At 40.3% G+C, this 13,397-nt stretch overlaps 1 protein-coding gene across 7 annotated transcripts in view; it reads left to right on the forward strand.

Annotated features, from left to right (window-relative positions):
* Positions 1 to 2,642: 2,642 nt before the first annotated feature.
* PUM2 (pumilio RNA binding family member 2) overlaps positions 2,643 to 13,397 on the forward strand; it is a 70,240-nt gene continuing 59,485 nt past the window's right edge. For 6 of the 7 annotated variants that reach the window (XM_074895575.1, XM_074895577.1, XM_074895580.1 and 3 more), the window contains exon 1: positions 2,643 to 2,716. The gene's annotated coding sequence lies outside the window, so the exon portion shown is untranslated. Of the gene's footprint in view, positions 2,717 to 2,921; positions 2,981 to 13,397 lie in introns of those variants that run through there. The other variant, XM_074895582.1, reaches the window with a different exon arrangement.

Raw genomic sequence — 13,397 nt, forward strand, 5'->3', positions numbered from 1 at the left:
AAGACTGCAAGCTTTTGCAGGGACGTGCGTCTTTTCTGGAGATGATTTGAGAAGATCTACTACATCTAGTTGTTTAATTTCCATGAAGGAATACCTTGGTTTTAATTAATACAGGTGAGCTATCTGCTATCCTGCTAGATCTAACAGCAGTCTGTCAAAACTGCTGGGGGACGTGGATGTCACGACAGCTGGACAAATTTTGTTCATGTCCAGAGTTTTAGGTCCTGAAGTTTGCAGCTTTAGAAAATGTAGACATCTTCAGGATTAGACACTAGCTGAGTGTGGATGGTTAGGACTGCAGCTTTCAATTTCGGTGAGTGCTCTTCAGTTAAGTATCTTGCCCAAGGTCGCATAGGTAGACTGTGGAACATCCAAGGCTTTCCATATCCTTGGCTGCTTTTCTAAACTGTGGACTGTATATTTGTTTAGTGTTTTTCATTGAGGATGCTTATTCATGGAAAAAAAAAAAAAGTATAACTGTGTTAATGGAGTTCATCTGAAACATTTGAAGGGTAAGCAGACCCCAGTCAGCTGTTAACACCTCCTTAAAAATAGGAATAGCTAGGAAAAGCATTTTGTAATGCAGTGATACAAAGTTAAACTATATAAAGTTTAAGTACTTTTAAAGTTTTCATGCAAAACAAAGATAAGAGAGAAAGGCTCTTCTTGAACTATTTTAGCGTGAGTCAAAAACTTCAATGCCATTATTAAATTGTGAGGTGTGTGGTGGTGGAATTTGTTTGGTTTTTCTTTTTTTTAGAAAAATACTTTAGAAGGTAACCAAGTAATTGTATTTCTGAGATCAAATCCCAAACTGATTGCACTGAAATATTTTTCTGCTTTGTGATCAGGTTGGGTTTTTCAGTACTGGGAAGCAGACTGATGTGGAAGTTGTTCAAGCTTAACGCTTACCAAATGCATCTTGAGTTTTTCTTCAACATTTAATGCTTTATACAAACATTGATCAGAATTATCCAGGACTAATAGGGTCCCCAGAAAGGTCTGAGCTGGAGAGCTGGTGTTAACATAGACCAGCGGCTCTAAGTGTTCGGGATGCCAAGAGCGTACCAGGGTTTCCTTCAGTCCCAGCCAGTCTGCAGGAAGGGAAGGGCTGACTTGGAGGCCGTGACTTAGAGGCCTCTCTTCAAGTAACCAAAGAAATTGGCTTTTCAGCCCTGGAGATAGCCCAAAGGTGGCCGTGGGACACGACACAAGATCACAGGCATTAGCCACACCAGCAGCAGCAGACTGCATACATCTGGGTACTCAGCTGACTAGTATTAAGCTGAAGAAATAATTTTAATTTCTTGTGAAAATGTTTCTATCTTTATCAGGAGCTGAGAACTTTCATGTTTTTAGCCACATCTATAAATACTGTGAGGGTTTTTCCTTCAAGACATCTCTATTTTTAAGGACACAGTTGGTCGTCCAGCATCCCCACAACTGCCGCCGCCAGCGGTAGCACCCATACCCGTGGTGTTCCTGCACCCTAACGTGCCTGCTCTCGCCCTGCCATACCCCGAACGAGCCCCTGGGACTGGCAGAGCCTGCTGCCTTTCTGCCTACAGAAAAGACGGCCCGTAGCAGTGTTTTGAACAGCCTCCCGATAAAGGACTGATACCCGGGTTTCGTCTGAAGGTTTGCTCTGCGAATGGCATCTGACTGCCATTTTCCGAAATGGAGCACACTAACCAGATTGCTGAGAACGGGTAAAAAGGCAAAATAGCGGATTTTCTTGCAAAATCCATCGTTTAAAATGTCACTGACAGGCAGAGCTCCCTCTTTTTCAAGGGCTGCTAAACAAGAATTTATGCCTGTACTGAGTGAGGCTACTGAATACCACTAGCAGTGTTTACTAGCATCCAGCATCGTATTTACGAACAGCAACCACCCAGCTCTATCAGAGATCCTATATTTAACCCTCTCGAGAGAAGGAAATAATTGACTCTTTTCCCGACATCATCACGCAGCAACTATCGGCACAGCGGTTAATTAATAACTACGGTGATGCGCTATTGTAAAAACGCGGTAACCTGCTCCGCGGGCGGCGCTGGGAGCGAGGCCTCCAGGAGCCACCGCGCACCCCTAAAAACGGGCCTCGCCTTCCCCTTTGTCTCCTAACCCCAGGCCTTCGGGCAGGCACCGCCTTCCGCCGCCGCCACCCCCCCTGCCCGAAAGCGAAAAATGAAAATAAAGAAAAACCCGCAAAAGCCCTGTCTCGACCGGCTCGTTTGGCGGGAGCGGAAGGGAACGGCCCCGGCTCCCGGTGCCCGCCCGGCGCGGCCGCGCTGAGGGGCGGCGGGAGGAGGGCGGGCGGGCGCGCGCCTGGCGTACGCGCATGCGCGGTGCGCGGCGGAAGGGGCTGGGGGCCGCCGCCTCCCTCTCGGCGCTGCCTCCTCCCGGGCTGGGGCGCGCGTGCGCGGTGGCGGCGGCAGGGGCGAGCGGCGGCGGCGGCGGGGGGAGGTTTGCCGCGCTCTCGCTGTCCCTCTCCCTCCGTGCGCGCCGGGCTCGCCCTCCCGCCATGTTGTTGTGAGCCCCTCGCGGCCGAAGGGGGGGAGGGGAGGCAGGAAGGAGAGGCGCCGAGAGGGAGGAGGAGGAGGAGGAGGAGGAGGGGGAGGAGGAGGGGGAGGAGGGGGGCGGCGGGCCGGCGGGCGGGCAGGGGTGTCCCAGGGCCCGCTCCGGCTCCATCGCAGCGAGCAGCGCCGCCAGCCAGCCCGTGAGTATCCTCGGGGGCCGGGGCCGCGCTGGCTAGGCCGCGGGCGGGCGGAGCGGGCGGGCGGGCCCCCCTTCCTCCAGCCCCCTTTTGTCTCCGGCCTCGGCTGCGCGCCGAGGGAGGGGAGGGGAGAGGAGAGGGAGGGGAGAAGGAGGGCGGGAGGGGGCCATGTTGTGGCAGGTCACCGGGCGGCGCGGGGCCTGCTCGGCGGCCGCCCGCGCCTCGCCGCCTTTGTGTCCTCCCGGCTCGCCGGGGAGCGGCGCCGAGGTGGGGAGGGAGCGCCGTGAGGGGAGGCGGCGGCGGTGTGAGGGGGGCGGGCGGCGGCGATGCTGAGGGGAGGGCGGCATTGTGCTCTCGGCGAGCCGAGGGGAACGGGGGCTCGGGGAGCAGTTCCCGTCCCAGCGGCGCTTGGGGGGCGAAGTTGTGGCCTGAGAGGAGCCCGGGGGGGGACGCGACAGGGCCCTCAGAGGCGGTCGGGGGCTCAGGTGGGGGGAGAGGCGCGTACACGCGTGAGGGCGAGGGAGTTTGGGGCAGGCGTGGGGGGGGCGGACGCAGCGCTGGGTGTTACAATAGGCTTCGGTGCCGCGAAGTGCTGCGAGGCGCCGGGGGAGCCGGGGACGTGGGGGCGTCGCTTCGGCAGCCCCACGGACAATTGCCTGCGTGCGGAATTGGGATAAAATGGGCTTTGTTTAAATGCACCGACAGCGTGAAAACTTGTATCATTTTATTTTTAGTGCTCTTAAAGATAATGTCTGCTTTCTGAGGGTGAAGCGAGAAGGCCAAATGCTTTTGGTAGTTGATACCACACAATGAAGTGTTAGGTTTTAATTTTTCTTCAAACGTGTCTGCGCAGACTACAATAACAAAAAGTTGAGAAAAATGCCAGCTGCCCTGAGTGGATCGTGCTCGCAACTAACAGTTTGGTTTTTAATCTCCTTGGCAGTTATTATGCAAAGATATTTTTTTTCGCATTGTTCTCTTTCGTATATTTCATAACCTCAGACTCTTAATTCCTTGAGAGAAAATTAATATACTCGGGAAGCTTTATATTCTTCTGGCTTAATGTTGGAAGCAAGATGACTTAACACCAGAATGTTAGCATGTTTTATATGTGATGTGATAAAGAGGTTGTATCAGCTGATTTCGGGATGCTTTTTTCTGAGTTATGTAGGCGTGTGTGAGCTATATAGGTCATTGCAAATGAGAATCGGTAAAACTTCCTATATCGCCTAATTGTCGCTTATATGCTGTGTGCTAACAAAATACTTTCAGATTTATTTTGGTTTCTCTTTTACTGAAGTCTTTGTTGCATCTCAACTGAGAGATCAAGCCTTTTTAGTTACCGTGAGGTGATGGTATAGCTTTTCAGGTATGTGGAATATGAATGCGTTTAAAATATAAATATTACCCCGTGTTACCATTTTTACATCTAAAATGTAGCGTTTTGTTATATTTAGTTATGTCTAGGTTTAAAACCAAATGTTAACAACAGTCGCAGTTTTGTTGAGAAGATCAGAGAATTACTGTCTACCTTTCTCTGGTCTACAACTCAATTTGTGTCAATGCAAATATAAATATGTTAGGTAGGCGGGAGAAGGAAACTCGAATAAAAAGGGAAATGATAATTTAGTGGTGGTGTAGTTTGGGTTATATGTGTAGAAATGACACTAAATCACCTGACAGTATTCTGAAGTGTTCAGAGAGTTGAAAATTTGGAATTTGTCCCAGCAAAATGGTTAGTAGGCAAATGCATGTGAGAAATTGCTTGATAATGCAGATTTTGCAGTTTATTATGGGGATATTACACGTAAGAAAGTCCATGTTATTTGAATAGTGTTTTTTCTGCATTAATACAGAATGGCACTTTTTTTCTACAGTACCTAATGTTTTTCTTCAACGTTAGGGATATTGACACAGTGCTGAGGCAATTATAATCGTATCTGGTATCATGATTGAGCTAATAGTGCAAGAAGCAGTTGGCTGAAAAAGCTGGACTCGCCTGGTTTTTGATGAGAATATACCTCTTACTGTGGCAGTATATATTAAATCTTCTATAGGATTGTAGTGCGTGTCGAAAGCCTTATGTACATTTTTTCCTCAAGATTTGCATGCTCAAGTGTTTCTTTGCAGTGTTCTCATTGGGCCAGATATTGCAGGTGTTTGGGGCAAGTCAGCTAACAGGACATCAGCTTGTTGAATACTGTTAACTAGATCTGATTTTCAACTGCACTTTCTAGTTCACTTCTAGATATTTTTCCCCATTGATTTAATGATATGTGAGTGTGCATTGGATAATTGGAATATATAGAATTTTCTAAAAGGATTCTCCTTGATAACTTCATCTTTTTTTTTTCTTTGTACAGTGGTTTCTAAAACCCCAAAATGATTAGACCAAGTTTTTATACACAGAGGCAAGTAATCCAGTAGATGATTTGAATTCCTGCTTGTATGTCTTCATGCTTTTTGAATGTGGAATTATATAAAAACTCACTGTCCATAGCAGTAAAAAGAAACCTAAATTCTCTTGAATGTTAAATTTTTTCTGTGTTGGGAATCTTCTGTACACTGTATTTTCTTTAAAAAAGTTTCTAGTAGAAACTCTGCAAAGCAAACAATATAAACCTCTACGTGTCTACATAGAACTACACTACATAGAGTAGACAAGTTTTATAATTACTTTACATTGTGTGTGTTTTATGTATAGGTATGTGAGAGAGTTATCAATCTTCTTTCTCTTCAGTAAATTTAGTTAAAAATGCTTGCCTCGTTTAATGTGAATTTTCCCCACCCATAACATGGCTGTTGTCTTAATTATTCCACACAATGCAACCATTCCAATGTTGTCACAAAGCCAGTGCCCAGGCTCTTGTCTCAGACAAGAAGTCTTGCGTTTAAAAGCTTGTTTTCTCTTCCTGTAACAACAAATACCAGTTACATGGTGCTTCTTATAATGAAGTTGGAGGCACTTCACAGTCATGTAGTAGAAGTTTTAAATTACATCAACACATGTAAACATAGTTCTAGATGCTTGGGTGTAATTTCAAACAAGTTGTATGAAATTTATTTTTTAGTAACGGCTTGCATACCAAAACTTTATAGCAGGATTTAGTTTGAATCCCACTCAGAATACCTGCTGTGGTTTTTAGAATGGTAGGCAAGAACTCTTCAAGCTGGTATGTGAAATGTTTAGCTTACAAATAAAGACCAGATGTCATGTCTAGCAATATCTTTAAAGATTATATTTCATTATTGGTTAACAGATTTTTTTCTAAAGATGGCTATTTAAGAACAGTTGTAGATAGTAGAAAAAAATATGTCTGAAGAGGTTATGATGACCATCTTGGGAGTAGAGGAAGAAATGTAAAACTCTGAAATGTAACAAAAGTATCTCTGTAATAATCCACGTTTGACTTTTTTTAGTGGCTGTTCTGTATATGCATCTATTTCCACTAACTTTAGAGTGGTGACATGATCCTCAGTCCTCTGCTAAATACCTCATCTGCAGCCTTTCTAACAGGCAGATTTTTGCAACATATATTTATGTATGTACATCGGACTAAGTAATCTTGTATACATTTTGTAATTTTGATTATTTCCAATTTTAATTTGTCATAGAATTTTAAGATAGGTTCTCTCTTGTTTCATCAGTGCTGTTGAGGTGTTGGCAAAACTCTCGGGTAGTAGGTCTCGTTGTCAGTCTTTCCATTATAAAGCTCTCAGCATGGAAATCCTCATGGAAATAAAGGTTGTCAGACCTATGTTCATAACTTTGCTCTGAGATTTCATCCATGTTATTTTGAGGAAGAATTGCGAGTGATGTGTTGAACTAGCTATATACGTTTTTCCTTTGTGTGGCTGGTCTGAAGTTTCATACAAAATTTGTTCAGAAATCTCTTCCAAGGGGAAGTGAATTTTTAACATCTGGGTTGGCCTGTTTAGTTCCGTAAGTCTTTACATGTGCTTATTGATCAAATAGAAAACTAGACCCCCTGGAGATGACTGTGTAGTTGAGCTAAAAATAACAAGTCTGTTTTGACTCATACTTTTCAAGTATCTTGCTGTTTATTACGATATATATTGCTTGAACTTCTAGGCATACTACAATGATGAATTAGTCACGTAGTCTTGAAGAAGTTGCAAAACTGATGTTAGTAGGTTATTTTGACAATAAGCAAATATTTACAGTAACAGTTATAATAAGACAAAGTAGCTTTAGGTCATATGTGTTACTCAAACCCAAGATTGGTTGATAGTATATAAAAAAAAAAAAATCCTCTTACCATGTATCTTATTTATATGTCTCCCTAAAGATTGGACATTCAGTAGTCGATAAGGCCAGATGAAAAAGATAGAATTGTGTAGAACGATTAGACAACTGTGGTTTCTTTTGTCTACAACTTCAGAACTGAGTGTTCTGTTCTAATTAAATTTCTTTCTATATATGTCAGTTTTACTGTTTGGGTTTAACACTTTTGTTTAGCATGAGAAGTGAGACATTTCTTCAACTTGAAAATTAATTTTCATGTTTTTTCCCCTCAAAAAGTACTTAGTTAAGATTGTAGGGGGTATTTTGGGTTTTATATATGTCCATTTATATACTAAAAGATTGATGATAATAGGTCAGTTACGGTAGATTAAGAATGTGTGGAGATCATTATGTGTTTGGGGGCAGGTATTTTTTCCTGCAGAGGATTTTGTCAATATCGGAGAAGGATTTTTGATGTGGCCCTTTATACTTGTTTCAAGCGAAGTTGGTAAACTTCATTTTAATCTGAACCCAAAATCTTTATTTTGTGAAAACCCCAAAACATACTGTTATGTGCGATAGAGAAGCTTCATGTCAATTACTGTGTTAGAATCTTCCACAGCTTAACACATCCAAAAGAAAAACTGAGACTGGCCTCTAAGAATGAGGTGGAGTTCAGATAGCGTAGTTAGTTTTCTGTGCTACTTTGTTACATAGTCTACAAATGTATAAAGTCAGACAAAGCAGTATGACAGAATTAGTGGTTTTACACATCATGCTGAGTAATACTGTAAAAGAAACTTCTGCCATTATAAGTCAAAATCATATCTTGACTGTTTTTAGCGAGGAAATAATGTGGGCAAGCATTTATAATATATGCACTCTGACATATATTAATATATTGTAAAAAAACCTGTGGTACTTTATTTCTCCTAGAGGCTTATTTTGGTAATGGTATTTCAATTTTAAAGTTTAAATCAATAAACATTTTTGCAATTAATATTGTTCTTACATAGCTTGGACTTTTTAAAAATCCTAATTAAAAGAGCTGCATATTTTAAAATATGCTTTTATGTTATCAAGACTTTTTAGGTTTCTGTGTGTACTGAGCATTTCATGTGTCTTCCTAGGCATGAATGAAGTGGCCTGGCAGGAGACCAGAGGAATGATGCATGTGAACATTGGTTAGGAAGCCAGTGGGGTTGGAATAGGGGTTGTCCCAACTTGAACAGTAGTTGGAGCAACATCAGGGCCCAATTTAGGTGGAAACACTCTTCATACCATCCTGCAACTGCTGTGTCAAGTGCTTCCAGTGCCCAGGTACCCCATAGTGGATGTTGTCAGGGTAATGCCACAGCTGGGTATTGCTTCCAGAGGCAGGTTGGAGTGCCGCTGAGTGCCTACTCCAGCAAACACTGCTGGCCCGCTGGAGGTAGCATTCATATAGATCATTTGGTACGTAGGTTGTTTTTTTTCATTGAAGCAGTTCCTGTGTTTTGTGTTGAATCCACATCTTTAAGAAAGATATGTGTGGCTTGTTAGTTTTTCAAAGCCTGGAGTAACCCAAACTCTAACACTTACAGTTAATTTTGTTAAAGCAATTATAAATGAAACTGCATAAAATGGTTTTGAAATGTTCAGTTTGAACTATTCATTTAACTTATATAAACATTTCCTATTTTTGTGAATACCTGTTTTCTTATCAGAATACATCAAGTCGTTAGATTTGAATTTATGCAAAGCAATTGATTTAGTTTGAAAAGGGACTAACTTCTGGTAGGCTTTATGAGAAGTAATATGGATTTAGCACACAATCTTGTTACGCTTGCAGGTAAAAAAAGTCTGTTCAGGTAAAACAGAAGTAGTAGAATTAACTTTAGATCAAACTTTCTCCTGTTGCATATTATAACCTAGAAGAAAAAAAAAATCCTGTTTTAAGCTTTTACTCTCAAATGCTTAATAGATACAGCTTCCTAATTTTTTCTTTAAAAACTTCATTCTGAATTTCAGATAGAAGTTGCTTTTTTTCCCTAGGACTCTTACAATGTGCCACACTTAAGTCCCTGAGGAAATTTTTGCACCTTCCCTAGCCCAAGGATTTATGGAGTGTGTTCAAAAAATGTGGTAAATATAGGAGCAAATGTGAATAAACAAAATTTGCTGACCTTTAAAGCAGGATTATCTGTTATGTCTGGGTTTTTTTCTCTTTTTTTTTCATTTTTTTCATTTTTTTGGCATTTTCTTGTCGTTTTATTCTTTTACTTTTTTCTTCCTCTTACATTGATCTACATAGCACAATGAAAAATCTTTTCCTCTGACATCCTGCTTCATGCTCTGTCACATTCTGTATTACTCTTACACAGAAACTGTAAAGCAGTTTTGTAAATATAAAATTCTATGATATTCTGCTTGTCCACTTGGACACACTACCTGAGCATGAAAATGATGGGTTTTTCCTTGCCAGTGTTTAGTCTGTTATACAGGCAACGGTGCTGGTTTTCACAAGCATTACCCAAGGCTGATAAATCATGTAGATAAAATTATTCACAGATAAGTAAATGCTGAGTAACAGTTACATCTCTCTTCTGCCACCTGCTTTCCATCCCCAGTGGGAACCAGAGCCATGTCTTAATCAGCAGCTTTGTTTAATCCAGTTAGGTCCATCAAAATATTTCTGAATTCCTCCAGCAGGTAGATGTTATGAACCTCATACGTGTTTTCTAGTAACTTGAACTGGGAATGCAAAGGAACTACTCTTATTTTTAAGTGCTTCAATAGTTTTACACATTATGAAGATTTAGTGAAGGGGAAACTACTCTTGCTTTGCTGTACATTGTTTCCCGTGTGAAAACAGTGTTTTCCAACTTACTGTAATCAGTACTGCCTTTATGTTCTGACATTTTTCACTTCTCCCATTCTTCCTTAGCAGTGTGAACTAACAGAAATCAAGTACAGATCAGGAGACTTCTCCATTTCAGTGCTTTGATTTGAGTGTTCTCTGTGTACAAGTGTTTTGGGGGATTTTGTGATGGCAGAGGTTACTGTTCTGCTTTTTTTTAAAGAACAGACTTCTAGAGTTAGAAGTACTAAAGAAATGAGTTTTCTAAAATCTAAATTTATGCAAACTGTGGAAGGAGTTTAGTTCCAATTATACTCTGTGAGTATTGGGTAGACAATCTCTGTAGATTATAATATGAAAGACAGATATTTTTTAAAAAAATGCATTTAGATAAAAATTGTAAGGAAAATAGAAGCAGATATAGTAGGTAAATATCACAGAATGGTTGAGGTTGGAGCAGTCCTGTGAAGTCATCAGGTCCAACCACCCTGCTCAATCGGGACCACCTAGAGCCAGTTGCACAGAATATATATATAGATATATATACAAGAAGTAGAAAGGAAGATATTGAAATCTTTGATTCAACGTACATTATCTAAGCATATCTTAAAATTGGGGATTTTACATAGATTTTGGCATGTCATAGTGCAGTCAAAGAATGTAAGAAAATACCAAAGTAATAAAAAAGTGTTGTAGGTAAATACAACAAGATAAACTGGTTTTTTTTTTTGTGAAGACAATGTAGCTTTAGCCCTACTGATTCAGTAGGAACTTAAAATGTACAGAAAGTGAAATATGAAAATGGAAAATTGTAAATTTAGGATAAGGCAAGACAGCATCTTTAGTAAATATAATTATTTGTCTAGTAGGATATTTAATTTTTACTCTGGTTAAAAGACTGAAGAGTTGCTTGTCAGTGTCCCCTGTAAGAGATTACTGAGAAATCAACTGTGGGAATTATAAGTGAAGTGTCAATAATTGGAAGGCATTTCATGCTGTTAATAACATGCTTTAAGTTGTGGTCAAGCAGTTGGATTGAAAGGTTTCTTCCAACTGAAATACTCAGTGGTAATACACAGTAGCACTAGAGGCCATTGATAGCACAGGAAAAGATGAAGTGGGTTATCCTGGAGTTCTGTGGTAGTACTGAGGCTTAATGTGTGCTGATGTGGAAATTACCAAGACTGCGATGGAAAAATCTCAGGTGCCACACACATTTAAGAGAAGAACAGGAAGTTCATACACCACAGTTGAATGGAATTCAACACTTAGCTGATATGGAAAAATTTTTTTGGTAAGTGTATGCTTGACATGGTGTCTAAATTAACTAGCCATTCTGACGCAAAACTAGTATCACTGGCTCATAGAATGTTTCGGAATAAGAGACACGATATTGTTATATATTATATATATATAATATATAATATAATATATATATATTGTGATTTATATATATATATTGTGATAGACACGAGGCATGATATTGTTAACATTCACATTCCTTCTGTGTTGTTCTATGGTAGCTTTGGCTGTAACAACATAAAATGAAAGTGATGGACAACAGTTACTCATGGCAAAAACTTTGGAAAGTTGAACTACTTTGCTGGCAGAGGGGGAGGCTATACAGAATAATTGGCAGCATGAAAGAGGGCAGAGGCTAGAGAAGCATGCATTCATGTGGGAGATTATATCCAAAAAATCTTTTGATGCTCAGCTGAAAGGTAATGCATGCACAACTCCTCAATACAGGATGTCAAAGCCAGATTGTTGAGTCAGGAGACCGCTGTTGTCACCTTTCATACTAAAACAGTAGTGACCATCCTAGTCACTGACTGACAAGATTAAGTGTGAACTTAATTGAGAAATAACCATTCCTGGGTCTCATTCATCCTCCTTTAAAATATTTCATATTCAAAAGAGTTATAAAAGCTAATGAACTAAGTAAAAAACTATCTCGTTTGGTGTTTTGACATTTCTGTTTCTTTACCTCAAGGCCAGAAAAGCGTTTCAGGCTCTTTGATAGCAGATCTGAGGAACACCACTGTCCACTGTGGCCTCATCATTTTCTTATTATCCCCATGGGGCTGCAGATAAGTTAGTGATCTGTTTGTCATTAATTCACATCACTTCTATAATGACGAATTGGCTAGGATACAAAGGTTTAGTGATTAGCAGTCAGTCCATAATATTCAGAATTACAGAGATGAGGTTTTTGGGAAGCTCAGGATATATTTTCTTGGATGTTAGAGTACTTGCAAATGTTCTTCCCACGTGCTCAAGTGAAGAGCTACAGCAGTGTGATATTGTCCAAGCTATTTGTCCTGTCTTCTCCCCTGTCTGCCCTGTTTACTTCCCTCCCTTGTGGTGAAGGTACTTAAGTACTTCAGCAGTTTAAGCTAAATGCATCCGGTTATGATTTTTAACATGTTGTTTTCTGCTTCTTTGCGCTCTGCCTCTAGTAGAGGGAAAAAGGTAAGAACTGATGGTGAAAACGTTAGTCCTGCAGCTAGGTTTACCAGAGCCTTTGTCAGAACCTGAAGAAGCCATTGATAAGCAAAAGAATGGAAGAGAAATGCTGTTTGTAGCAGCCTTTTCAAAGCATCCAAAGGATAGCGAAGCTATAAACAAAAGAATATAAATTCTGTCTTTGCACAAAGCTTTGGTTGAGCTGCAGTTGCTGTAACTCATTTGTGTTATAATTTACGAACTTCTGGAGAAGTTTTGTGAATAGCTGCTGTAACAAAGAAAAATCCTTTTTTGGGGGGATGGAGAGAACAAAGGAAAGAGTTTTACTGAGTTCAAGAGCTTTTTAGCACTTCTCTGGTACCAAGGAGAAGCTCTGTGTATTGGATTCTGCAAGTATTAAGCATGACTTCCATGGGGATATATTAGAATTAATATAGCCATGAGAAAATGTGTGGCTGTTATAAAATGTGCAAATGTTTAACATTGTTGCCTCCAGGATAAAATGGACAATTTCTAGTGAAAATTTTGCCTTGATTTTAAACAATAAGATTTTGTTTGTTGTTCAAATAAGATATGCTAATATGTTTGTGCAATGGAAATTGGGAAATAATTTTCCCATATGAGACCTCACAGTCATGTAGCTATCCCTTGGAACAATGAACATAATCTCAGCATTCAAACTGGGAACAACATAATCCGTTTCCTGACCTTACAGTGGGAGTTGCATTTCCTGAATCATTAGTTCTTCCTTTTATAGATTCTACTTAAAACTGTCCCTAGAAGTCTTAAGTGAGCTTGCAGTCCATGTTTTTTGATTTCCTAACTGTTTGCAACTTTTACTTAAGTTTAAAAATAAAGTATAATTGTGAGATACAACTTCTAAAGAGCTTTCAAAATAACTTTCATAAACAGATACTTTAGGGACTTTTGTTAAAGTGTTTAAGTTTGCGGTGGTTTTAAATTTTTATTTTGCTATTTTCTTCAATTAATCACAGTAACATTTAGCTCCACTTAACTAGAAACATAGATTATGAATGTCAAATGTATGATTTAAGCAGCTTTTCAAACTTGTAAATTAGTAAAATTTTTCAAGCCTCATAAACTAGGAAAAGAAATCTTAGACTTGAAAGAGT

The sequence above is a fragment of the Athene noctua genome, chromosome 1, assembly GCF_965140245.1.
Source record: "Athene noctua chromosome 1, bAthNoc1.hap1.1, whole genome shotgun sequence".
Lineage (NCBI taxonomy): Eukaryota > Metazoa > Chordata > Aves > Strigiformes > Strigidae > Athene > Athene noctua.